The 24,287-nt window shown below is 42.2% G+C and overlaps 1 long non-coding RNA gene across 9 annotated transcripts in view; it reads right to left on the bottom strand.

The window, feature by feature from the left end:
• LOC101679918 overlaps nt 1–24,287 on the bottom strand; it is an 84,391-nt gene that overhangs the window by 45,523 nt on the left and 14,581 nt on the right. For 2 of the 9 annotated variants that reach the window (XR_006606058.1, XR_006606056.1), the window contains exon 3: nt 22,712–22,813. The exons of 5 other annotated variants lie outside the window; for them this stretch is intronic. This is a non-coding gene — a long non-coding RNA (uncharacterized LOC101679918). Of the gene's footprint in view, nt 1–18,699; nt 19,044–22,711; nt 22,814–24,147; nt 24,223–24,287 lie in introns of those variants that run through there. 2 more of the 9 variants (XR_006606057.1, XR_001177781.2) reach the window with 2 other exon arrangements.

Here is a 24,287-nt window from a genome sequence, read left to right as displayed (position 1 = left end):
ACATGGCTGAAATGTGTTACATGAGGGCAGGCATACCAGTGTGCCCTGTATATAGCTTCTGGCTAGATGACACAGTCTTCAGCAAAGCCAAAGGAAACAGCAAGTTGATTTTTTCAAATAGGGTTCATTAGACCCACAGAGGACTAACCCTAAGCCTGACTTTGGATTACCTAACTTTTCTTGCCAGGAATTGTATTAAATGATTCTATCTGGAACTGAAGGTCTTGATAGACCACGGTGTGGATTCTCAGTCTTTTGAGAGTCAACTTTCAAAAGCGCATTTTTATTCCGGGTCAACCCTTCACCCCCTTCTGGGGCACCGTGACACAGATAAGCCCATGACATCTGGCAGGGTTGGCAGGAGTATTAAGTTGAGCCGGGAATGTAGGTGTTAGCATATCAAAGTAGATCTGAGACGACATTCCAAACCAACTCTTCCACACTGGGAACTCAACCCCTAAGCAACGATCACAATAAGGGCAACTGTCCCATGTCACAGAGGGAAGTATAGGGTAAAGGCCATGACTGCTATGTGCCAGCACTCGGATAAGAGGGAAACTCAGCTCAGTTCCACTCATTCACTTGATGGACTTCCACAAATGCTACTCTAAAGCATGTGAAGGGGAAAATAGAATACCATCCGTGTCTTGAGCTCTGGGGTGGTAACTTTAAGGCCCCAAGATGTGTCTGGAGCTGAATGGTGGCCTACTAGTGCTTGCCTGAAAGATAATGGTGTCAAGCCTAAACTCATTTGCATCACTCACCCATCAGGGGACTCTAACTAGGAGCTATTTTCAGATGACATAGATCCCCAGGAGGCACTTGCCTCCTGCCTGTGACACTTGTAAGAGTGACTCTTGCCACATGACTATAGTGACAAATGAAGCTTTTCTCTGATGATGCCATTAATAATTCTAAACATCCCAGAAGGGAGAGACTGTGACTGGGAATAGACTTCCCAGTGTATCTCTCCTGTTACATTCCCAGGCCTGTGGGCAGAAAAAGAAATCTATGAATGTTGAGTATACTAAAAAGAAAAAGAAAATTGTTTTACAAGTTATGGAATCTGGCTACTTTAAAGTATGTGGTGCTGTCAGTGTCTAAAATAGGAGATGGTCAGACCCAGAGTTCAAAATGTCTAAGGAGTTATTTGGCAGCAGATGTTTCAAGGTAGCTTAATGGAGAATATTGGGGCCATGAGTCTATAGTCTGTAGTCTGTAGTCACTTTCCCAAGAGCAATGCTCTTGGGTCTTGGGTTTCATAAAAGATAATCTCAATTCCTCCTTTTAAGGGAATTTTAGTCTAGTTGTTTTTTCTGCCTCAGGCACTGTCCTCTGTCTCATTATTTCCTGATTCTACCCATCCTTCAAGATGCAGCTCAAATGTCACCTCCTTTCATAGGTCTTCCATGATAGACCCCAGTTGGAATTTACCATTCTCTTCTCTAACTCCCATGTAACTTTATCTACACCTCTCTCATGTCCACTTTCCAACTTCTGTAAGATAAATTACACACTTGTTTTATCTCAAAAGTTTCAAAATATTGAATTCTTACAGAATATGTTCTTTGACTACAGTGGAATTAAATTAAAAATTAATAAACTACCTAGATAATCCTAAATATTTGAAAATTAAATAATGCACTTCTAACCATGGATCAAAGAAGAAATTTTAAGAGAAATTAGAAAATATTCAAATTGAATGATAATCCAATACTATATTTCAAAATTTGTAGGGTGCAGGTAAAGAAGTGCTTAGAGTGAAGTTAATAGCACTAACCTGATCGTGTTGGAAAAGAAGGAAGTTTACTTATTTTGTTTATTTATTTCTTAAGTAGACTCTGTGCCCATGCCCAGCTTGAACTTAAACACCCCTGAGACCAAGAGTCATGTGCTCTACTGACTGAGCCATCCAGGCACCCCAAGAAGGAAGTTTTAAAATTAATTATCCAAATTTCCATTTTAAAAAGGAGAAAAAAACAAGGTAAGGAAATTAAACCCAAAGGAAGTAATAACTACAATAATAGTTTTAATAATAACCAAAAGCAGAAATCAATATATTGAAAAACAAACTGTAGGAATTTTTAACAAAGTTGGAAATCAGTACTTTAAAAAGTTTCATAAAATTTATAAATCCCTAGCAGGGTTGCTCAATTAAAGAAAAGAAAGAAAGAAAATACAAATGACCAATATATGTGATGGAAGACGGGATATCATTACTAATCCTGTAAGTGTTATGATAGAGGAATGCTATGAACAATTTTATGCTAATGAAGTTGATAACTTAGATGAAACATAAAAATTCTTTGAAAAATACAACTTACCAAAACTGACTCAGGAAGAAATGGAAAAATCTAAACAGCTTATATTTTACTTATTTTTTAAAGATTCTATTTATTTATTTGAGAGAGAGAGAGAAAGAGAGTACAAGTGGGGGAGAGGGAGAAGCAGACTCCCTGCTGAGCAAGGAGCCCACTGTGGGGCTCCATCACAGGAAGCTGGGATTATGACCTAACCTGAAGGCAGCTGCTTAACGTAAGCAGACTGACCCACCCAGGCACCCATAAATAGCCTATATTTTATAAAGAAACTGAGGGGCCCCTGGATGGCTCAGTCAGTTAAGTGACTGCCTTCGGCTTGGGTCATGATCCCAGGTCAGGGGCCTGGGATGGAACTCTGGCTCCCTGCTCAGCGGGGAGTCTACTTCTCCCTCTCCCTCTGCTGCTCCCCTTGCCTGTGCTCTCTTGCTCATTCTCTCTGTCAAATAAATAAATAAAATCTAAAAAAAACCCACAACAACCTGAATTCACTATCAAAATCTTCCCACAAAGAAAACTCTATCCCTAGGGCGCCTGGGTGGCTCAGTGGGTTAAAAACCTCTGCCTTCCACTCAGGTCATGATCTCCAGGTCCTGGGATGGGGCCCGCATTGGGCTCTCTGCTCAGCGGGGAGCATGCTTCCTCCTCTCTCTCTCTCTCTCTCTCTGCCTGCCTGTGTACCTGTGATCTCTGTCTGTCAAATAAATAAATAAAATATTAAAAAAAAACAAAACTCTATACCTGATGATTTCACTTGTGAATTTGATTCATTGAAGGGGGAAAAAAATAATAGAAATTTTACATAAACACTTTTTAAAAGGGAGAAGAAGAAAAAATTTCCCAGTTTATTTTATGAGGTTGGCATAATCCTGACGTCAAGACTTGATAAAGACATTTACAGAAATAAAAATAGGTCAATATATACATATTTTTGTGAAGATATACACAAAAATTCTTAACACAATATTAGCAAGTAGAATTAAAAAATACATAAAAATTATACATTATGACCATATAGAGTTTATCTTGGGAATATAAAGTTGGTTTAACATTTGAAAAAATCATTTTAACTCATAATGCGAACAGAATAAAGGAGAAAAAGTATATAATCATTTCAGTAGAGGCAGAAAAAACACATGACAAAATAGGACACCCATTCATGATTAAACAAAACAAAACAACAACCAGAAATTTAGGAATAGAAGGGAATAGAAGAGAATCTCATAGAGTACATCTGTGAAAAAACCTACGTTAATATCTTATATGATGGTGAAATACTGAATATTTCCCTCCTAAGATCAGGAAAAATGAAAGTTTGTCCATTTCTAGCTCTTCTTTTCAACTTGTAATTGGAGGTCTTAGCCAGTACAATAAGATAAGAATGTAAATAAAAGAATTAAAGTTTGGAAATAAAGAATACATAGTAGTAGCAGATGACAGGATTGTAAATGCCAATATACAAAAATAAATTATATTTCTATATAATAGCAACTGACAATTGGAAAATAAAAATTAAAAATATAAAATAGGGATTAAATTGATAAAAAGATGTATAATAAATCTATGTTAAAAACTGTAAGAGAATCTTGAGAGAAATTAGAGACCTACAAAATTGAAAGATACATGTCATGGATTGGAAGATGCAATATAGTTTCAATGTCAGATTTACTCAAAATGATCTAAAGTTTCAATACAATTTCAATTACAACCCTGAGAGGCTTTTGTAGAAATTTACAGGTTGACCCTTTAATTTATATGGAAATACAAAGGGCCTAGAATAGCCAAAACAATTTTGGGAAGAAAAAAGCCCCAAGCGGGAGTACTCACACTCCCTGATGTTAGTACTTCTTATGAAGCTACTGTAATCACAAGAATGTGTTATTTAGGTAAGGAGACACAAATACACAAATCAACTGAACAGAGTGGAGAGTACAGAAATACACCCATAAATATACAGTTTATTGATTTTTGACAAAGGTATCAACAATGGGGACTATAATCTTTTCAACAAATTGTTCTGTAATAACTGGGATTAACTAAACTAGATAAAACAAATCTCAATATTTACTATTTTACACAGTATAAAGTTTAAAACCAGAGAGAATGTAGACGTATTTGCAAAAGCTAACATTCTAGAGATTCAAAGAAGAATATCTTTCTCAAATTAAGCAAAAATTCCTAAGTAAGACATGGAAAACAATAGTCAAAAAAGAAGAAGTAAAGATAAATTAGACTTCCACAACATTAAATTGTCCTGCTCATTGAATGAAATAATTAAAAATATAAATAGGCAGGAAAACTACTTGCAATGCATGTATCTGACAAAAGACTTATATTCAGAATATAGAAAGAACCCTTACAAGTCAAAATAAAAAAGATAACCCAATTTTAAATGATGGGCAAAAGATTTGAACAGGTAACTCATGAAAGAAGATATATGAGTGAAAATAAGAATATGAAAAGATGCTCAACATCATTAATCATTAGGGAAAGACAATTAAAATCAAAATGTGATTATCATTTCAAACTTACTCAAATGACCTAATTAAAATGTGAAGGTGTGGAGCAACTGGATCTCTCCTACATTACTGGTCCTAAAAATGCTACCTGGGAAAAAACCATTTGGTGATTTCTTGTAAGACTAACGATAGGTCTACTGCTATAGATGGTTTATATCCTCTCCTCTCCCCAGATTTGTATGTTGGCTTGGGAAATGGGGCATTTGGGAGGTGGTTAGACCATGAGGTTGGAAATACAACCTTATGAATGGAAATTGTGCCCTTATGAACGAGACTCTAAAGGACTCCCTCACCGCTTTCACCATATGAGCACACAGTGAGAAGACAGCCGTCTTTGAACCAGTAACCAGACCCTTAGCAGACACTGAATCTGCTGGTGCCTTGATCTTGGGTTTCCTGGCCTCTAGAACTGTGAGAAATTTCTGTTGTTTGTAAGACCCCCCCCCCCATGGTATTCTGTTATAACAGCCTGAATGTATTATGATTCTTACCCTATGACCCAATAATTCCACTTGTGTGTATTTACCCAAAAGATAACATATACCTCCAACAGAGAATTTTATAAAGATGTCACAGAAGCTTTATTCATTATAGCCCCCAAACTGGAAAAAAATCCTAATGCCCATCAACAGGATGGATATACAATTGTGGAATAGTCATACAAAGAAACACTACTTAGCAATCTCTCCTCACACATATATACACACATTTAACATTTATTTTGATTCCTAAATCTGTACATATGGAAAACTATGAGTTCACTCTGATGTCTACAATTCCAATGGATCCATTGCAAAGTTTCACTTTTCTCTCTTTCCATATCTGTAACCCCCTTCTCTGACAGTGACATCTATTATCCTTAATATATTCACAAGCTGATCAATCTCCCCATATGTAATCTGTCTCCCAGCTCTTCTGCTCTCTTCACCACATAGAGGCTCTAACACTGCACGTAGGGCTGTCCCTCTATGTGGATATCACCCTTCCCCTTCTAGAGCTTGAATGCAATGCTCTGGGCCACCAAGGTCTCCACTGGGGACACCTACCTCGTCTTCCCCTCTAATGGCTTTAAGACAAAATGGTTCTGGAAGAAAAGGGAAGCAACAAGTAGAAGAGGAAAAGGAATGATGAATTTCACTCATGCTTGTTATTATTATTATTTTATAATTAAACCTCAGCTTTTTCCTTCTATACCATGTCCTGGGGAGCCTCGGTTTTTACAACCAAGTGTGGGAGGATCTATGAAATTTTCTTAGATAAAAGGATGGTTGTCTCTAAGAGAACTTCTCTTATCTGCTAAAAGCATTTATTCAAACAACTGTTAATTTTAAAAATAATAATGTTTTTTTTTCTTCTTCTCACTGTCTGTAATATCAATAGTCCTTTGTGCCAGATGATGTTTTAGCAACTTTGAACTAAGGTTGTCTTCATTTTATAAGTGAAAGGTTTAAGTCTTAGATTAATGGAGTAGCTGGGACTTGAAATAGTCTAAAACTTGTACTTCCCACTATACTGAATGGCTTTCCTATAATCTACTGAGAGAGCAAGACACACAAGTCTCTATATTGTGGCTGAGAAGAATTACTCTGGTTGTTGGGGGAACCAGATGAGGGAGTTCTGTAGAAAAATTCTAGCCCAGACTTCCCACAGGGAGGACCACCTCACCTGATCAGCCTCAGAACAGTCTGGTTAGACCAAGGAAGCAGGAAGAGGAAATTCACACAGTCAGACCCTGAGATGTGTAGGGCTCTTTTTGCAAAATAATAGGTTTCAAACACACTCTTTCTATGATTCCACTAGATGATCATTAGATTTAATTATTTGCTTTCAATCTATAAGAGATTTGATATTTCATTTTTATTTTATTTTTAAAGATTTTTATTTATTTATTTGACAGATCACAAGTAGGCAGAGAGGCAGGAAGAGAGAGAGAGGAGGAAGCAGGCTCCCTGCTAAGCAGGGAGCCTGATGAGGGGCTCAATCCCAGGACCCTGGGATCATGACCTGAGCCAAAGGCAGAGGCTTCAACCCACTGAGCCACCCGGGCATCCTGATATTAATTTTTTTAGAAATATTTTATTTATTTATTTGAGAAAGAGAGAGATGGAGAGAGACAGAGATAATAAGAACACAAGCTGGGAGGAGAGGGAGAAGCAGGCTCCCCACTGAGCAGAGAGCCCAACTCAGGGCTCCATCCCAGAACCCTGGGGTCATGACCCCAGCCAAAGGCAGATGGCAGATGCCTAACCGACTGCGCCACCCAGGTGCTCCTGATATTTAATTTTTAAAACCTAGTGAGTTATTAGGCTCACACCAGTCCTGGGGGAAGTAGGAGATAGTGGGTACTGAATTAGGAAAAGCTTCAATATCAGGCTTATTATATAACAGACAAAAATGCATGAAACCCCACTTTATTAAATTGTCTTTGAACTTTCAAATATTATGAACGTTTTATTATACTAGTTTCTGGCATCTGTTAAGAACAAGTCTCAGGGGGGTACACAGAAGTTCCTTTACTGTTTTTACAATTTCTTGTGTCTAAAAGTATTTCCAAATGAACAGTAACAAATAAAAAGCAACAACCAAGTTCAAGAACACTATTAACAAATGTTTATTGTAGAATTGTGCTTGAGTTAAGTACTACATTTCTTGCTCAAATCAACTCTTTCTATGACAAATAAATATTGGGTTTAAAAATACCTGTATATTGAGCTATACATCTATGAAGTAACATTTATTTTTCTCCAAATACGTTCTCTTTCTTTATTTGCCAAATTTAATCCTAGCTTTAAGTGCTTCTTTTCCCCCAAATTGTTCTCTATAAGATAAAACCCGAAAATTTACCAATTTTATTTCTTACTGAAAAATAAAATATGAGCTATAATTCAGGAGGAAAGCTCAGAAAGCAGGTCTCGCTGCTCTTTTCCATAAAAAGGTTCCAGCAGCATCCCCTCATATTTCCCTCTGCACTGGTGCCCTGATGTGATGAGTATAGTTTGTTAAGGAATATTTGTGATATGGTGTTCATAGACTCAAAGTTTCTGTGGCATTGGGGGAGAATGTCCAGGGATGAGAATGGATTGTGTATTTGTGGCTAAGGAGTTGGACTTCATAATCCAAGCAAAAGAGAGCCATGAAGGATTTTAAAGGGAGACATACATTCCTCTGTATTTAGGAAGGTACCCCATTTTATCTAATCCTAGGTATCTGATTGGAAGACCTAGCATTGTTCTATGTGCCTCTAAGAAAGAAAACACACCTCTGATGGGAAAGACACAGAATAGGACACCAAAGGGCTCCGCTCTCAGTGGAAGGATAAATGAGAAATTTGCAGAAGGGGCTAGCCTGAATGCCTCCACCTTGGCACTAGGTTGAAGGACACAACACAATCTGCCCTGGGAATTTGTGCCCCAAACAGCACTCACACAAGCCTGAGGTCTGAAGTCACACCCCCAATGTGGTCTAAGTAATGTGAAGAGGAAAATGTAAATGGATCTCAACTGAGATGGTGGAAGCAAACACAATCCGTGGTCACTGGGATGAGAAAATGGATTTTGATTTGAATCAAGGACATAGGGTAACCAGCAGCAATCTGGGGAGAACAGCAGAAAGCGGAACCTTCTCCTTGGGGCCATCCTCATGCTGGGGACACCGAGTCTGTAACTCAAGACTGGCTGTGGGACGTCTCCGTGCCTCTAACATTTCACAGCAGAGGGAGTCCCCTTCCCTGGATCAGCCCCATCTCCTGTGGGTCCTCAATCACGCACAGTGAAGCTGAGAGTTGGTCTAGATGCTTCCTTCTCCCTCACACCTGGCTGCAGATCAGGCGGCTTGTGGCAGGGTCCCTGGATTACTGGTACCTCACTCTAACACCCTTTGATGGCCCAGGAATCTGACCTTGGCTATACCCCCAAATGATGAAATCTCAGAATCTGACTTACTTGAGACCCAACAGTATAAACGAGAAGAGAACTTAACTGATACTCAGTGTGACACATATCTGCCAAGGGCACTGGGAAACATGTTCTCTGGCCAGGGTGTGGGTCCCTGAGGGCTTCCCCTAAGTGGGCCACACAGTTCTGTAGATGTCTGCTGGTTCTGAAGTCAGCACCAAGGGCAGGGAGGTGGTCAGTGATGGATGGAGAAGGACGCACAGCATGTGCAGATGCCTGCTTTACACTCATTCTCTCACTTCATCCCTAAGCAGCCCTGTGAGGCAGAAGATTGTCAACGCCAAGGGATAGCTGAGGAAAATGAAGCTCAGACAGATTAAGTCACTCACTCAAGGTCACCCAGGTAGAAGCTGGGATTTGAACTCAGGTCGTTGTCTCTTGAGCTAGCACTCTTTACTGCTACACTCTACGACTCATACTCACAATTCAAACATTATAGGGATGTCAAGTCATGTCAAAACAAAGGAACAATGTGTAAAAGGAGGGGTGTGGTGGGCACAAATCAGAGGATGGAGGGCTGGAAGGACTGCGTTTGAGGAAGTGGAAAACGCTGCTGTAGACCTCTTTCATAAAGTGTGGCAATGAAAAGGAGTTGGTGGTTGGATTTTTGCCGTTTTTGTTTTTGGGAGGGACTTGGGCCAGGCCTGGAACAATCTCCAGAGGGAGCAAGGAATGGGGTCAGGAGTGAAAGGGAAGCTCTGGATGAGATAAAGGATACATCCTCTTATTCTGAACACAGGAACCCAGTACTTTTTGGAGCTACTGGTAAGTTTATGGGAGTGGGAATTTGAGGGGCTCATACTTTCTTTCCTTGGCAAAACAGGTAATAAGGCCATTAGCTGAGAGTGAGGGAGGTGGGCTCTGCAGACAAGGGCACTCTGGTATGGCCACTGTGGAAAATGAGAAGGAAAGGGATTATTAAGCAGTAGCCAGATCCCACATTCCCCCAGGAATGTCCTGTAAGACTTTAGCCCTTTTGTGCATTTCCAACTAGTTTCACAAAGCAGTCTCTGGACCCAACATGCTTGTCTATTTTTAACCCATCTCATCCTGAGAGGAACAGTCCACATCTCAACTTTGGGATTAGCTCAGGGTCATGCTTGGCTGGAGCCTGGCATTAGTGGAAAGCAGGTTTTGTTCCTTTCTCTGGGAGGGGTGATTAGAAAAGAGTATAAGCTCTAGATTCCCCAGACTGAATCCTGGCTCAAAGATGCACTAGCTGTGTGACTTTGAGTAAGTGACTCAACCACTGTGTGTTCAGCTGCCTCATCTGTACAATAGAGATAATAATAGCACCTACTTTACTGTTGTGAGGATTCAATAGGCTTATGTTTATGAAACATTTTAGAACTATGTCAAACACTTAGTAAATGCTCAAAAATGTTAGCTATTATTATGAGATCTTATTCTGAACATACAATAAACTGCACAAATCAGGGGTGAACTATGTGATGTAGTTTTACAAAGCAAACACACCTACGTAGCCACCTCACAGATTGAGATACAGGCTATTACTTGAACCCCAGAAGCTACCCCTAGCCCCCCTGCCAATCATCTTCCCCAAAGGAAACCACTATTCTGACATCCCACAGAGGAGTTTTGTCTGTCCAGAAGCTTTATACAAGGAGATCGAACACCTTCCACCCAGCATCGTGCATCTCAGTTGTTGTGTGTGACAATGGCTTTTCTTCTTCCTGGCCGTACTTCACCAAACAACTTTACTGTAATCGGTTCATGTACCCAAGCCGTCACTCAAGTTATCCCTTTACCGGTCTGATGTGAACAGATGAGAAGTATGAGCGTGGACGCAGAGGGAAGCTTGAGGAAATTCACTGTTAGGAATTCCCAGAAGTGCATGGGATGTTTTGAATACTCAGGGGCCTTGAACTGGAGTTTTGGGGAAACTCTAACCCTTTGGGGGGAAGACGTCTCTGGGTTAGGCTGTGTGGAGGGCATATGAAACCTCTTTGCTTCAATTAATCCTTATAACAACTACTCTAGGAACTGTTAGTCCCATTTTATTTTATTCTGTTGGAGTAATAATTATTACAGCTTTATTTACTTACTTATAACTTCATTTATAGTAAATTTTGTTAGCTCCGTTTTAAAGATGAGGAGACTGAGGCACTGTGAATTAAGTGACTTTCCCAACAACTACAGTGAGTATGTAGAAATAGAGAAAGTGTAATTAGACGTGAAAAAAGTTGAACAAATTTGTAGATAAGCTTGATAATTATGGGTACAAAGACTAGAAGGGATGGACATATAAAATATTGTTTTAGCTCTGTTAAAGATTAGTGATTATAGAAACTTAAAAACAATTCTTTCACTATTATATTGATTTTTTAATGAAAATGTGATTTGAAAAACACTTTGGATCCTTCTTTGCACCTCCCAAACCACTGTGCTCAAACCTTTCAACTCTGTTTGGCTTCCTTTGCCTCGCTCTCCTTTTCTCTTTCCCAGACTTCAAATCAGATTAGATGGCCTATCTAGTTTCTCCTGTCATCTTACATTCTCCAAATATGCACACACCCTGTTTTGTGAGGGGAAGACTCTTTTTAGAGTGTCAGCTCTTTGCTTAGGAAAGCTTACTCTGGTTTGATAATTTTCTGCTTTACGCTCATAAAAACTACTGGGGCATTTATGGCTCTACATAAATAAAAACATTACCACTTCGTTGTCATGGAGATGGGCCCCTCCCCACCTCCAGCCCTTGAGTCTGGTTTGTACAGCTGAGTGCACAGTCTCCAGAAAGCTCCAACCTTATACAAAGACAGAATTGTCCCCTTGGTATGTCACAGCTACGGACAGTCACTTCTGAGATGGGGGCAGGTGGCTCTTCTGCTGTCAAGCCTCTGCTTTCCAGGTTGAGTTGCCTGCTGCATCATTACAGATGTTGATCCAGCTGTTGATATTAGGACCTGAAATAACAGAGGCTTAACAGAGCAGAAGTTGACTTCTTTCTCCCCTAAGCAGGTACAGAATAGATAGAGGGGCTCCATCCTATCGGGGACCCAGGTTCCTTCTGTTTTGTTGCTTTGCTAAATTTCAGTTATTGCTTTCATCTGTTTTCTCTGAGATGCTCACCGCCACTCTATATCCCAGCTGGAAACATGGGGGAAAGCGGGAAGGGGGGCATGCCCCTCCCCTCAAATCCCGCATTGCAGCCATTGACCCTGGCATAGGAGGTATAGATGAGTTGCAAGAAGATGGCCACAGACAGACTCCAGCGCCAGACCACCGGGTTTGAATCTTGGCTCTATGCTCACTAGCCAGTTAACCTTGGGCAATTAATTCATCCACTCCATGCTTCAGTTTCCTTATCTGTCAATTGGGAATTATGATAATAATAGTACTCTCCCTTCAGCATTGTTAAAGCTTAAAGGAGCTATTATGTGAAAATGTGGGCTTTGCATTTATATATAAATTAAACTTACATAAGTTATATATAAATTTATGTATTAAATGTGAAGCTTAAATGAGCTATTATGCTTGGCTCTCTGCTGCTCCCCTGCTCATGCTCTCTCTCAAATAAATAAAATCTTAATAAAAGAGAAGAGTGTCTGGCACACAATAGGTTCCATATGCACATATATATGTTACTCTCTATATATTTATTAGTGAATATATATAAAATAATTAATATAATTATTGTGGAAGCTTTGGTGTAACATGAAGTGGTGATAGTGATGGTGGTAGTGGTGGTGGTGATGGTGGTGATGGTGATGATGGTGTTGATGGTGAGGGGGGTAATGGTGATAGTGGTGATGATGGTGGTGGTGGTAAGGGGGTTGGTGGTGGTGATGGTGTTGGTGGTAAGTGGGATGGCGGTGATGGTGGTGATGGTGATGGTGGTGGTGGTGAGGGGGGTAATGGTGATGGTGATGTGGTGTTGATGATGGTGATGTGGTGGTGGTGGTGGTGGTGGTGATGGTGGTGTGGTGGTAGTGGTGATAGTGGTGGTGGTGATGGTGGTGATGGTGAAGGGGGTGATGCGAATACCATAGGAGCTCATGGAGACCAGATCAGAGGACACTGAGAGATCCTGTATTGTTGGTACATGACCTTGTACTGCAGGGTTGAGCACACTGGAGTTGCTTACCAATAATGAGTCCTACCTTGTCTACTGTAGGCCCTGGCACAGAGCCAAGCTGTGCTGACGGTGTTGATTCCTGGGCAATATGACCTTGATTTGAGTCAAATGAAATCATTTCTGGGTCAAGGAAGGTGTTACCTACCCACTTTTAGGTGAGAGGCCAAAGACCTCTAAAGCAGGAACAATAGTCACACATCTCTACCCAAGTCACAAACACAAATAAAAAGGACCTGGGATTCTGGCAAACCCTAGGAGAGCTTCCATCCTGAGAAAAAGTTTTCTGTATCTGGAGTGGGAAGGAGACAGGACTGGAATGAAGCATTTTAATATTAGAGAATCTGCTCTGAAAAGCCTCTTGCCTCCAGAACTCTTAAGACTAAATATTAAAATCCAGTTGACCTTGACTAATTATCTCACTTTACTTTGCATTTCCATGTCCCATGTATCCTTAGGGCATCAAGGACACATGCCTTCAAACGCTGACTTGGATTTACAACAGGGTTCAAGGTGACTCTGGCAGAGATTTCATATCCCGCCTCAGAATCTTGGTCCATTCTTAGCTTTAGCCATTGTCGCAAGCAGCCACTTGCAAGTGTACTGGGGCAGCGCCTCGCTTCAGCTGCTCTTTTGTGTGTTGCTTCCACCCTACTGGTGGGGGAAGCCAGTGAGAGCTGCCTAACCTTGCTGGGGCATGCATACACTTGGGACTTTGAGGGGAAATGCTGGCCAATGGGCTATGGAACAGAGTGGAGGAATAATCCCTTCTCCTGAGTCTCAGGTAGAAAATTCTCAGGTGCATTCAACACGATTCCTCAGAAGGTCCTCAGTGGGATCAAGCTGCCCACAGTGGTGACCAGCATCATCCCTTGGACCCTTGGAAAGGCTTTCCCTCCTTCCTCATTTGGTCATGTAAGTTCCTGAACTTTGGCTCTTTGGATTCACTCCCCAAATAAACTATTTATACAAAAGCCCTAGATTTGGGCTTTGTCTTTTGGGGGAAATCCAGGTAGGATAGACATACTGGAGGGTCCCTGGGAAAAGACTAGGGGGTGCAACATGACCTAAGATTTTCTTGCTCTTGTCCTCCACTTTCTGTAGTGTGGCAGGCCTGAGAGGGTCTCTAGGTGGGGTTCCAGAAAAGGGGAAAAGGGTGTACCCTGTTTTAGTCTATAAATACCATCCCAATGCTAAGGATTCCCAGATTTCTAAATCTGGCCCTTAGCTCCCCCAAGGTCCAAACTCATAAACCCAAATTAAATTGGCCAAAACTTCCTCATCTCTCTACATGGCTCTGTCATAGGTGGCTCAAATGTAGCACGGCCCCACAAATCCCCACCTTCCCCACTGTTTCCCACTGCTTCAGTGCGCTTCCCTCTTTCCCATTCATCTTTGAGAGCACAGCACTTACCCATTTGCTCAGGCCAAAAACCTAGAAATCATCCTTGGTTCCTCTTTTCTCCTCAACCCTCTATATCCAATCTGTAGCAAGAATCTTGGGTTGTACTTTCTGAATACCGCATTTCATCAATTCTAAGACACACCTCCCCATATGATAGCATCTATGGACGCAGAATGCACCTTACAGTTGATGGCATAACATAGTTTAATTAATGTCAGCTTCCTTCCATAGTGAAATCTGACCACCCTCACCATCTCTTCCATAACGTTCTGGTCCCATCCAGAATCTTCTCACTGTACACCTGCAGCGGCCTCCTGACCCATCTCCCTGCTTCCACTCCCGCTCCACTTCAGTCTGTTCAGCATGCAGCGGCCAGAGAGATCTTTCAAAATTATAAATCAGTTCACCTCACTCTCTTACTCAAAATTTTTCGACGGCTTCCTATTATGTGTATGTGCAGCCCTACACGACCCGGCTCCTCACTTCCCAACACTGCCTCCCCCGCTTACTTGTCACACTCCAGTCGCTCCCTGGAACTTTCTTACAGGTCCCAGAATGGATCCAGCACATTCTCATCACAGATGCTTCTCAGAGCTGTTCGCTCTCCCTGGAAAACCCTTTTTTCCAGAACATTCTCTGGCTCACTTCCTCATTCAAATGTCTTTGTTCAAATATCTCCTTTCCCAGAGGCCTTCCCAAGCCCTCCTAGCTGAAACAATGAACCACTCTATCCTCATTTACCTTTTCTGTAGCACTTATCTGAAATCATATGATTTACTTTTTTGCTTACTTGCTTGGCTGTCTCCCCTACTGCAATGTAGATTCTTTAAGAGCGGGACCTTTCTTATTTCCCCTGGCACTGGACATATAGTAGGTGCCCAGTAGATACTTGTTGAATGAGTGAGTGAAAATACTGGTGAGAAGTTTGGACAGCATCACCTCCAGAGGAGGCTCAACTCCTGTTGGCTCACTCTTTCTGTGGGAAGAAGGAGCCATTGTACTGGCTGCCCCTGCGGGGTAGGGGTACATAAGAGAGGTAGGTTGTTTCTTCTGAGCTTTGAGGTCAGGCTTTGTGACTGATTTATTTATTCATACCTCACCTCATTCCATAAAGGATTAGGTCTTGTTTATAAGAAATACACAGTGCATTAGTGAAGTATAAATATAGAACCAAATTAGAGTGAGGGGAATCAGAACAGATGTTCCAGATGACAAGGCCTTCTACACACTGGAGATATTAGAGTGGCAAATACATCTGAGTTTCCCGGTGGCCAAGAGCAGAAGGCACTGAACTTCTTATGAACCTAGGTGAAGAAAGAGGGACTCTGGCTGATGGGAGAATGTAGGCGGCTCACTGTGGGCCTCTTTAGTGGGGTTGGGTTTGGAGACCCTGCTTTACATTTTCTCTTGGTTCAATATTTAGGGGTGGAGAGGAAGAGAAGGCTGGGAGGGAGGATTCACTTAGAAACTCCAGCTCTGTAAATGGCCTCATCTCCTGTTTTTCCACTTCTCTGGGCTCGGTTTCAGCAAACCCAGGTGATGAACCCACTGAGAACCCCAGCTTTGCCACTCCCCTACGCTCCTCCTATAAGAACTGTATCACCCATATTCCACTTTTTGGACGAATGACAAGTCAGATACCCGGCAGACAGTTACGTTTCTTCTTATCCCCTTGTATTTCAAGCCTGTCCTAAATCTGAGCCGAAGCTGAGCTTCCCATCCTGGCCTTCAGTTAGCTCACTGTTTTGGAATGTAGCAGATGGTCAGAGTCCAATTCATTTTGCAAACTTTGTTTATTACAGAGGGGCCATTGTTTCAGGACCAGAGTTACTCACCCAGTGAGCTGAAGTGACATATCTGGACAGGTCTACTTGGCAGCCAGTCGTCACCTATACCTGGTTTACTGGTTTCTCATTTACCTTGGTCGCCTCTCCTTTGATACGATGCTGCACCAAGGACAAAAGAGCCAAGGGGATCCCAACCCCTAGAAAGCAAAACAACTCTTTCCCCACAAGATACAACACAGTTGTTTTGAATTCTGCTTTAGCAACTAATCCTAGATGGACCCCTACAATGACCCTAAAGTGCCTCAGAACAGTTTGAAATCACAGGTAATGGAAACGACCCAAAGTCCATCAACAGGAGAATAAAGCTGTGTTCATCTATACAATGGGGAAAAAAAAGAATAAAAAGACTAAACTCAGCAAAAAAAGAAATAGCTATGAGTGTACATTGTAACATGGATGAATCTTGGAAACATATTCGGTGAAAGAAGCCAGCCATAAAAGAGTAAATAATGTATGATTCCATTTATATGACATTCTAGAACCTATGAAGCCAATCCATGGTGATAGAAATCAGAACAGTGGTTGCCAATGGAGTTGGGTTTGGCTGGCTGGGGATGATAGAACTTTCTACGGCAATGGAAACAGTCTATATCTTGATTGGAGTGGGGGTTGCACAGCTGTATATATCTGGTAAAACTTACCAAATTATATATTTGTGATCCATGCATGTCACCGTATATAAATTTTACCTCCAAAATTAAAATAATAAAATGAGCAAGTAGTTATTGATCTTGGAAGTTAACCATGCTGTACTGTTTGAAACATCTTGTGCTATGTAATTACTTGTATAAGTATATTTGAGTATCTATAGCAACTAAAATTTTTTTAAAAACCACCGAACTAAACTTCTGTGGGTCCCCTCACTTGTGAGTATAAAATGAGATCAAACTTGCAATTTCCCAGATGAGAAGGGATTGTTGGATCTCAGCACTGTGGCCCAACCACTTCCGTCCACTCCAAAGTGTCTTCTAAGAATTTCTGGAAGTCCTTACAAACTTATCACCCATGAGCCTACAAACCCAGTCTGTCTGTAGCCATCACTGTGTAGAATCTATGGAATTTCTCTCTCCCTTCTAGCTACTTCTGGCTGTGGTCCCTCCCCTTCCAGTCCTGGTGCCCCAGTGCACAGAGCACCTCCTGCAGACACTGTCTCATCCCAGAGTGGCTCAGTTTCAGGCAGACACGCGAAGACAGTGTCTAACATCCTGAGAGTGGGAGAGTGGGGCATCTGCCTCAACACTCCCTCTACCCCTGCTTTGGTCCACTTTTCTTGAAATTTAGGGTAGTTTCTAGGACCCCTGTCGAGCCTTGCTTCCAGGACAGATGCCTGATGAGTGAACTGTGAGCAGCTGCTCTGCAGTGCTACTAGATCTTTCCCATCAATGACATCATGCTTTACCAGGTGGGTCTTGCAGGACAAGAGGTTGACTTTTTTTTGCATTCATGGAAAAAATCTCCTTGCCCCACCCCTGAGTCCCTCACTTATCCTCCTTGCTGGTGGTAGATGTTTGGAAGGCAGGGGTACCTTCTCTTGAAAGAGATCCCATTCTAGGAATGTGGTGATTATGGCCTCATGAGTTTAAGAGAAGACAAAATCAGAAGATGTTCTAATGCTTTCACTGTAAATTTCCTATCAGTAAACTTCATGTGACTAAAAAGCAAATTACTGTTCACATTTTCCTGCATACTCTGAGTAAGCCTACCATTTGTAGCCATTATCAAGGATGCAGAGAGCCACCTTTGAGAGAGTGGGTGACAGTGGGTAGCATGATGGATGATGTAGCCGTGAGTAATGATATAACCAGTATTAAATAACAGTCCTAGGGAACTGCAGAGGTAGGAAGATCTATACTGTTTCGATACAGAGAGTTCTAAGATCCATGGAACTGTGAGGAACAACAACATGGCTACCTTTTTATGTGCTTAGTGTTTATAAAAGATCTTTGGGTGTACTGACTGAACAACACACACATACGGAAGTCTCTCTTTTCTGCCCATTGTTCTGAATCTTTATGGGTAGATGGCTAGGTCTACTATGGATATGTGTATTTGGTCATATATTCTAACATCCTATATAGACAGAGACTCCACAAAATATTTGCCTGGGAACTCCCACACCCTGAGGTTGGTCCTGGTATCTTCTCTAATGTGTGCCAAGCTTGAGCTGCGCACACAGCCAGCTCCCCAAGTCTCTCAGGAGACCATTCGCCTCAAGTTCTGCAAGTGGTGCTCAGTACCAGAAAGCCCCCGCTGGGGCTAGCTAGTCCCCCAAACCGAGGAGTACTCATTCCAAAGGCAAATAGAAGGGTCCCTATCTAAAAGCTAAAAAACTCTCTGCACTTTTAAAATACTGGTCATTTTTTAAAGCACTTAGCCCCATGGCATCCCTGCCCTGCTTCCTTTCCCGTCATGCCAGCTTTAAAATCCTTAAGGTCTGGGATCAGCTGAGCCACCCTGTGTACTGTGTCAGTACACGCATGTACTGACAAAGTCAAAACGCTTGTTTCAGACCCAGTTGCCATCTTGTAAGATGTGGAAATTAAGGCAAGCTACTTCACTGAAGCTTTCATTTCCCTTGTTCTGTAAGGACACTCCTCTTTATTTTGTACAAATTGGTTGGAGAATGACAAGTGCTGACCCTAAAGTACCTAACACAGTGCCTGATAGAGAATGCTAGACGTGCCGTTAACTTCAGTGCTCTTGTCTTTCTTCTGTTTAGCAACAGCTCCCTCGATGGCTTCCCTCTTCAGATTCCGAAAAGCACACTTTTGTCTGAAGGTATTTTATATTTTCCGGGGCCCGTTCTGTGGGTCATGTTCTGAAGCAAGTGCTGGGTGGCAGGACCAGGGGTGTAGCTAGAACGGCTGAGAAGAACAAGCCCAGACTGGTCGTTTTTTGCTTCAGCCTCCTGAGACAGAAGTAGAAAAATCACCACTAATCTGGAGCATGTGAAGGAAAGCTTATGAAACATTTGAATGATGGCCTATGAAGGACCAATGAGGAGAAAACAGTTATGTTTGGGGGTGAGAGACTTCTAGTAATAGAGAGGTTCTGTAGGTTCAATATTGTCTCCTTGACAGGACAGGACAGAATGACTAGATTATCATAATGATGACTCTCCTTAGTTCAGCCTTGGAAGGGCTACCAAAGCGTTTTAACCAAAGAGGTCTTACGACTGTGTGAATCAATCAGATCTCGTATTGTCTTCATCCCCAAGGAGAACTTGAGACCTGGCATCAAAATGTGACATTTTCTGCTCTATCTTCTGCCCAGCCTGAGATCTTGCTGCATTTGTCGGCTAGGAAGAATTGTTCCTTCTTCAACTGTACACCAAGTTCAAGAGGCCGAGCAGATAAACCGTGCCTGAAGCTCTAAGCAGGAGAGAAGAGGCCCAGGAGGATGTGAGCAGATACAAGTGCTTTGATTTCTTTGAAAGCAAGCTGCTCTCTTTCACCAAGTTGCTGAAGATAGAGTGACACTGTGGTGATGACAAAATGCGGAGAGAAATCAGCTCCCCTTTTTTGGGGCGGCTTCTAACTGGGTCACAGGAAAACCGGGGGTTCTTTACATTGCCAGAGGTCCTAGATGTTCATCACTCCAATCTTCCATGAAATGGATGATGTCCCTGATGGCGGTGGCCAAGCCACTGCAGGCCACTCCCAGACCAGGGGCCCTCATTTCCTCACAAGACAGCCATGCCTTGTAGGGCCAGCTCCAGGCCTGGGCAGGGTCCGCCCAAGGGGTGGGGCACCTCTTCATGTCTCCTGCCTGTTTTCTTACTCTTGTTCTCAATAACAGCACAGAGGAAGTAAATGTCCCTTCCATGTGACAATTCTACAAGGTGACTGTCATGTTCTAGTGTGCTTCTCTTTCAGTCCAAACATCTTCAGTACCTTCTACCATTCCTTTATTATTTTTTTTTAAAGATATACTTATTTATTTGAGAGAGTGGGGGGAGCATGAGCAGGAGGAGCGGAGGGAGAGGGAAAAAGAATCTCAGGCAGATGCTGCATTGAGTGCAGGGCCTGTCCCAGGGATGGATCCCATGACCCTGAGGTCATGACCTGAGCCAAAACCAAGAGTCAGATGCTTAACCCACTGAGCTACCCTGGTGCCCCAAAGCTTTTATTTTTCTAATTCAAATGATAGACACTACTTGCACAGTCTCTTTATCCTTTCTTGCTCCCTTGACAGTGGATGTGGTGTCTGGAGCTAGGTTAGCCATTTTATGACCATGAGGAAGAGTTAAAAAAGAAATCTCAGAGGCTCTAGGAATGAAGTTTTTGAGTGTAGAATTCGTGCCACCAACTGCCTAATGCCATTCTTTCAGCTTCATGAGAAAAGTAAATCCTCAATTGTTTAGGACATTGTGAACCAACCTTCATGTTATTTACAACTGAAAGCAGTTATATCTGATGCTCCTTAAAATGCTGCATTCAGAACTACTCATGATGTTCCACATTAGGTGACCATAATGGTATGTGTTTGCACTAACGTCTACCTTGTACCACCCAGAAGACCAACATTTTGGCAGCTTCAGACAATTGACTTGCATTCTTCCTAGTAACAATAATAGTGGAAACTACCATTTATTGAAGGATGATTATTTGCCACATATTATTCATTTATTTAACAAGTATGTATAAATGTCAGAAACTGTACTGAAACTATAGTAGTAAATAAAACAGATAAACTCCTGCCCTCACAGCTGAGTGGAATTATTTTTAATCCTAGCAACATTTCAAGCTATATATTATCATTGCCATTTTTGTATGTATGGGGTTTGTGTCCAACTAGAATCCCCAAATGTTCTGTATCCGAACTTCTGAGAAAATTGGTTTCTCTATCCTGAAGTTACCAAAGCTTCAAGGTTTAATGTAATCAATTTAAATTCTTTCTTAATTTTGGAAACAATCTCAAATTTATAGGACAGTTGCAAGAACTGTACTGTTTTACCCCGAAACAACTGAGAGTAGATTAACAATATGATACTCCAGCACCCCTGAATACTTGATCATGTATTTCCTAAAAACAACGATATTCTTTTACATAACCACAACTGTTGAAATCAGCAAATGAAGATGGATATTATATTACCATCTAATTCTTACACAATATTTGAGCTTTGCTGCTTGTCTCAGATGGTTGTTTTTTGTTTTTTGTTTTGTTTTGTTTTGTTTACAGTGAAAGGATTTGGGTCAAGATCACACATTGCACTTAGTGGTCAAGTCTCTTGAGTCTCCTTCATTCTGGGATAATTCTTGTAACTTTCCTTGATTTTCATGTCTTTGGCACTCTTGAAGATCCCAGACCATTTATTTTGTAGAGTTTAATTTTGTCTCAAATAGATTCATGTTCTGCCTCTTGAGTAGTTACATCAAAGCAATGATGTTGTGCCCCTGACATTGCATTTCATCAGGTGGTACCCAATTTCAAGTTGTCCCCTTAACTGGTGATGTTCACCTAGATCACTTGATGATCACCTAGATCACAGGATCTAGGTCATGTTCACCTAGATCACTAGATGTCTGCCAGTTTCTCCATGGTATATTATTTCCTGCCCCCCCCCCCGTAATGAGTAAGTATTTTCTATAAGCAAGTCCTTTCAGATTGTATAAACACCCTGTTTTTTAACAATTTATTCATTCATTTATTTATATGACTATGAACTCAAAGATCCCCATCTTATGTAATTCACTATCATTATGATTATGGTGCACAAATCATTCCAGACATGCCCAATGGGAATTTCCTAAAGCTAATTTCTGTGTCTTTTTGACATGTTCCCATTGTTCTGTGAGTCCTTCCTGGTTCTCTGACTCAAGATATTCCAGGCTCATGTACTTTGTCCACTCCAGCCCTAGAAATGGCTATTTTTCCAAGGAGTGTGAGTCCTCTTAGAAGAGAATGGTGTTTACAAACCAAGTCCTGGGTCTGTTTGAGCCTCTCTTTCCATCCTTCTAAACTATGCTTGGACCCCCCAAACATGACACAGGAAAAGGCTGAGGCTTGGCTGTGAGCTTGACAGAACTCCAACCCAAGACACATGCTTTCAGTCACACTGTGAACAGATAGGCCTGGGCCCTCCTGTGCCATTGGTGAAGGCTTGGGCTGCAGGTTGTGACCCCTGTAGGATCAGACTAGTTCCAAATTCTCTGTCCAGCCCCCTAGTCCCATCCCTGATATGGGCCCAAGGGAGGTCTGCCCCAATGGGGGCTTCAGAGTTAAACCTGAGGGGCTCCAACAACACAAGAACAAACTCTTGCTTTGTGCTTCCTGAAAACAGCTGGGGAAAAAATTTGCAAAGAGACTATTGGGAAGGAAAGGAACAGGGAGCATCTGTGTGGGATATACATGTGCCTCTACCACATCAGACAGACTGAAGCTGGCGAGGGCCATTTACCCCAGCAGGTGCTTTCCATGATTTTTTGCTTAAGCTGCTCTTGGGGTGGGGCACTGCCTCCAGCTGGGGTGCTTAGCTCTAGCCCAAAGCCCAGCAGAAGAAGATCCAACAAAGGAAAAGAAATATCCCTTAGAAGAGCAAGGGGGGACTAGAGCCAGACCTGGTCACTCTACCTGCTGTCACTTTAGGCTACAGGAGGGCCAAAGGGATCTTTCAGGTTTGGCCTCTTTCACCTCCTCAAGAGAAAGCTTCATAAGAAATAATCTTGCTGGATGCTGTGGGAGGAAAAGAAGAAAGACCAGTCAGAATGGATGAGTGAAGCAGCATTGAGAGTTTTGTCCAGACTGACTAGGACTCCTACTCATTGCAGATGGGGAATTCGAGAAGGCACATGGGAGTCGCTTTCTCAATGGCAATGGTAGACTGTCGGTGTTTTGATTCTATTAGACCATCCCAGACAGAAGAGGAAGAGAGGAAAAGGAAAAGACTACTTTTTGGGACTGCCAAGATGAAAACACTTTCAGGCAGAAGAAGGTAAGGGAAACAAAGCAGTCCCATCAGAGACTAGATAATAGAGAGTCTTTGTATGAATTATGAAAGTGTACTAGGGGTGTTTTTGTGCAATGAGAGAAGAATGCATCCCACACCAGAGTACACAGCTTAGCAAATAAAGCTCTGGTTGAATTTCAGCCTCCACTCATCCCCTCAACAAGGCATATGTGTGTGGTATATAGCCTACACAACTGTCCACAGTGTCCCAGAGGGTTGATTTGAGTTATTACTGAGAGAATCTGAATTTGATGCCTTCCCTGAGTGGAGGAAAATAAACCCCTGGGAACCCTATCTTTCTTGCTGAAGATTTTCTCAGCCTACTCTGAAGCCCAAGTAGGCAATGGGGAGAAGTATCAGTGTAAGTTCTCACTAGGGAGGAGGAATTGTGCACCACCTCAGGACCTTCCCATGTGAGAGGAGGAAACACATTCCTAGTTCATGATAGATAAACACCCTTGAGTGGAGGATGAACTCCCATGAAGACCACACCTGGCATCACCCAGGGAGGAAGAACTGCCACAACTTCAGGAATGAGGAAGAAGGCAAGAGAGGGCATCCCTTTGGGGCCAAGGGAGAGACTCCTTTTCCCCAGAGGTGGAACAGGTGTTCCCCTGTGGCCAGGCTGTGGAGGAGGCACCTGCATTCCCCAGGCAGTAGCTCACACTCTCTGAGCAGGTGTGGAGGGAGAGAGTTGAGATGACTCTTGAGCAGGGGAGTGGTGTATTTCTGTCAGGCAGGTCCTAAGGCCCTGGGGTGCTTCACTTTCTTTCTCTCAACTCCACTACTTTTCCTATGACCTGAGTTGGTAGTTATCTTTGCCAGGCTGCCAGCCAGCTTGGGCTTCCTCAATCAGGAAAAATCATGAGCCACAGAGTCTGGCTTTACAATAGGCCTCAAAGCCTGGTCACTTCCTTGACCCAGCAGGCCCTGACTGAGGGCAACCCATGGATGAAAGAATATAGGAAAGATGTGTGTGTGTGTGTATTTAGAAGGTGATGTGGAATCTCCTCAGAGGGAGTCCTATGCACTGTGTGTCTTCTCATTAGAGCATTCTTACCTGAAACTTGAGGAACATGGCTCCTCAGGTAAGGTAATCTACTCTCACTTCAGTGTGGTGTGGTTTGTAGGATTACTGTAGGAAGGAAAAGCTCATAGTCAGTGGCTGTTCCAGCCATGGGGTGAGGGTTTTGCAGGTAG

This window comes from Mustela putorius, unplaced genomic scaffold, assembly GCF_011764305.1.
Source record: "Mustela putorius furo isolate JIRA1106 unplaced genomic scaffold, ASM1176430v1.1 tig00000224_pilon_pilon_pilon, whole genome shotgun sequence".
In the NCBI taxonomy this organism is placed as follows: domain Eukaryota; kingdom Metazoa; phylum Chordata; class Mammalia; order Carnivora; family Mustelidae; genus Mustela; species Mustela putorius.
This window is presented reverse-complemented; position numbering and strand designations above follow the sequence as displayed.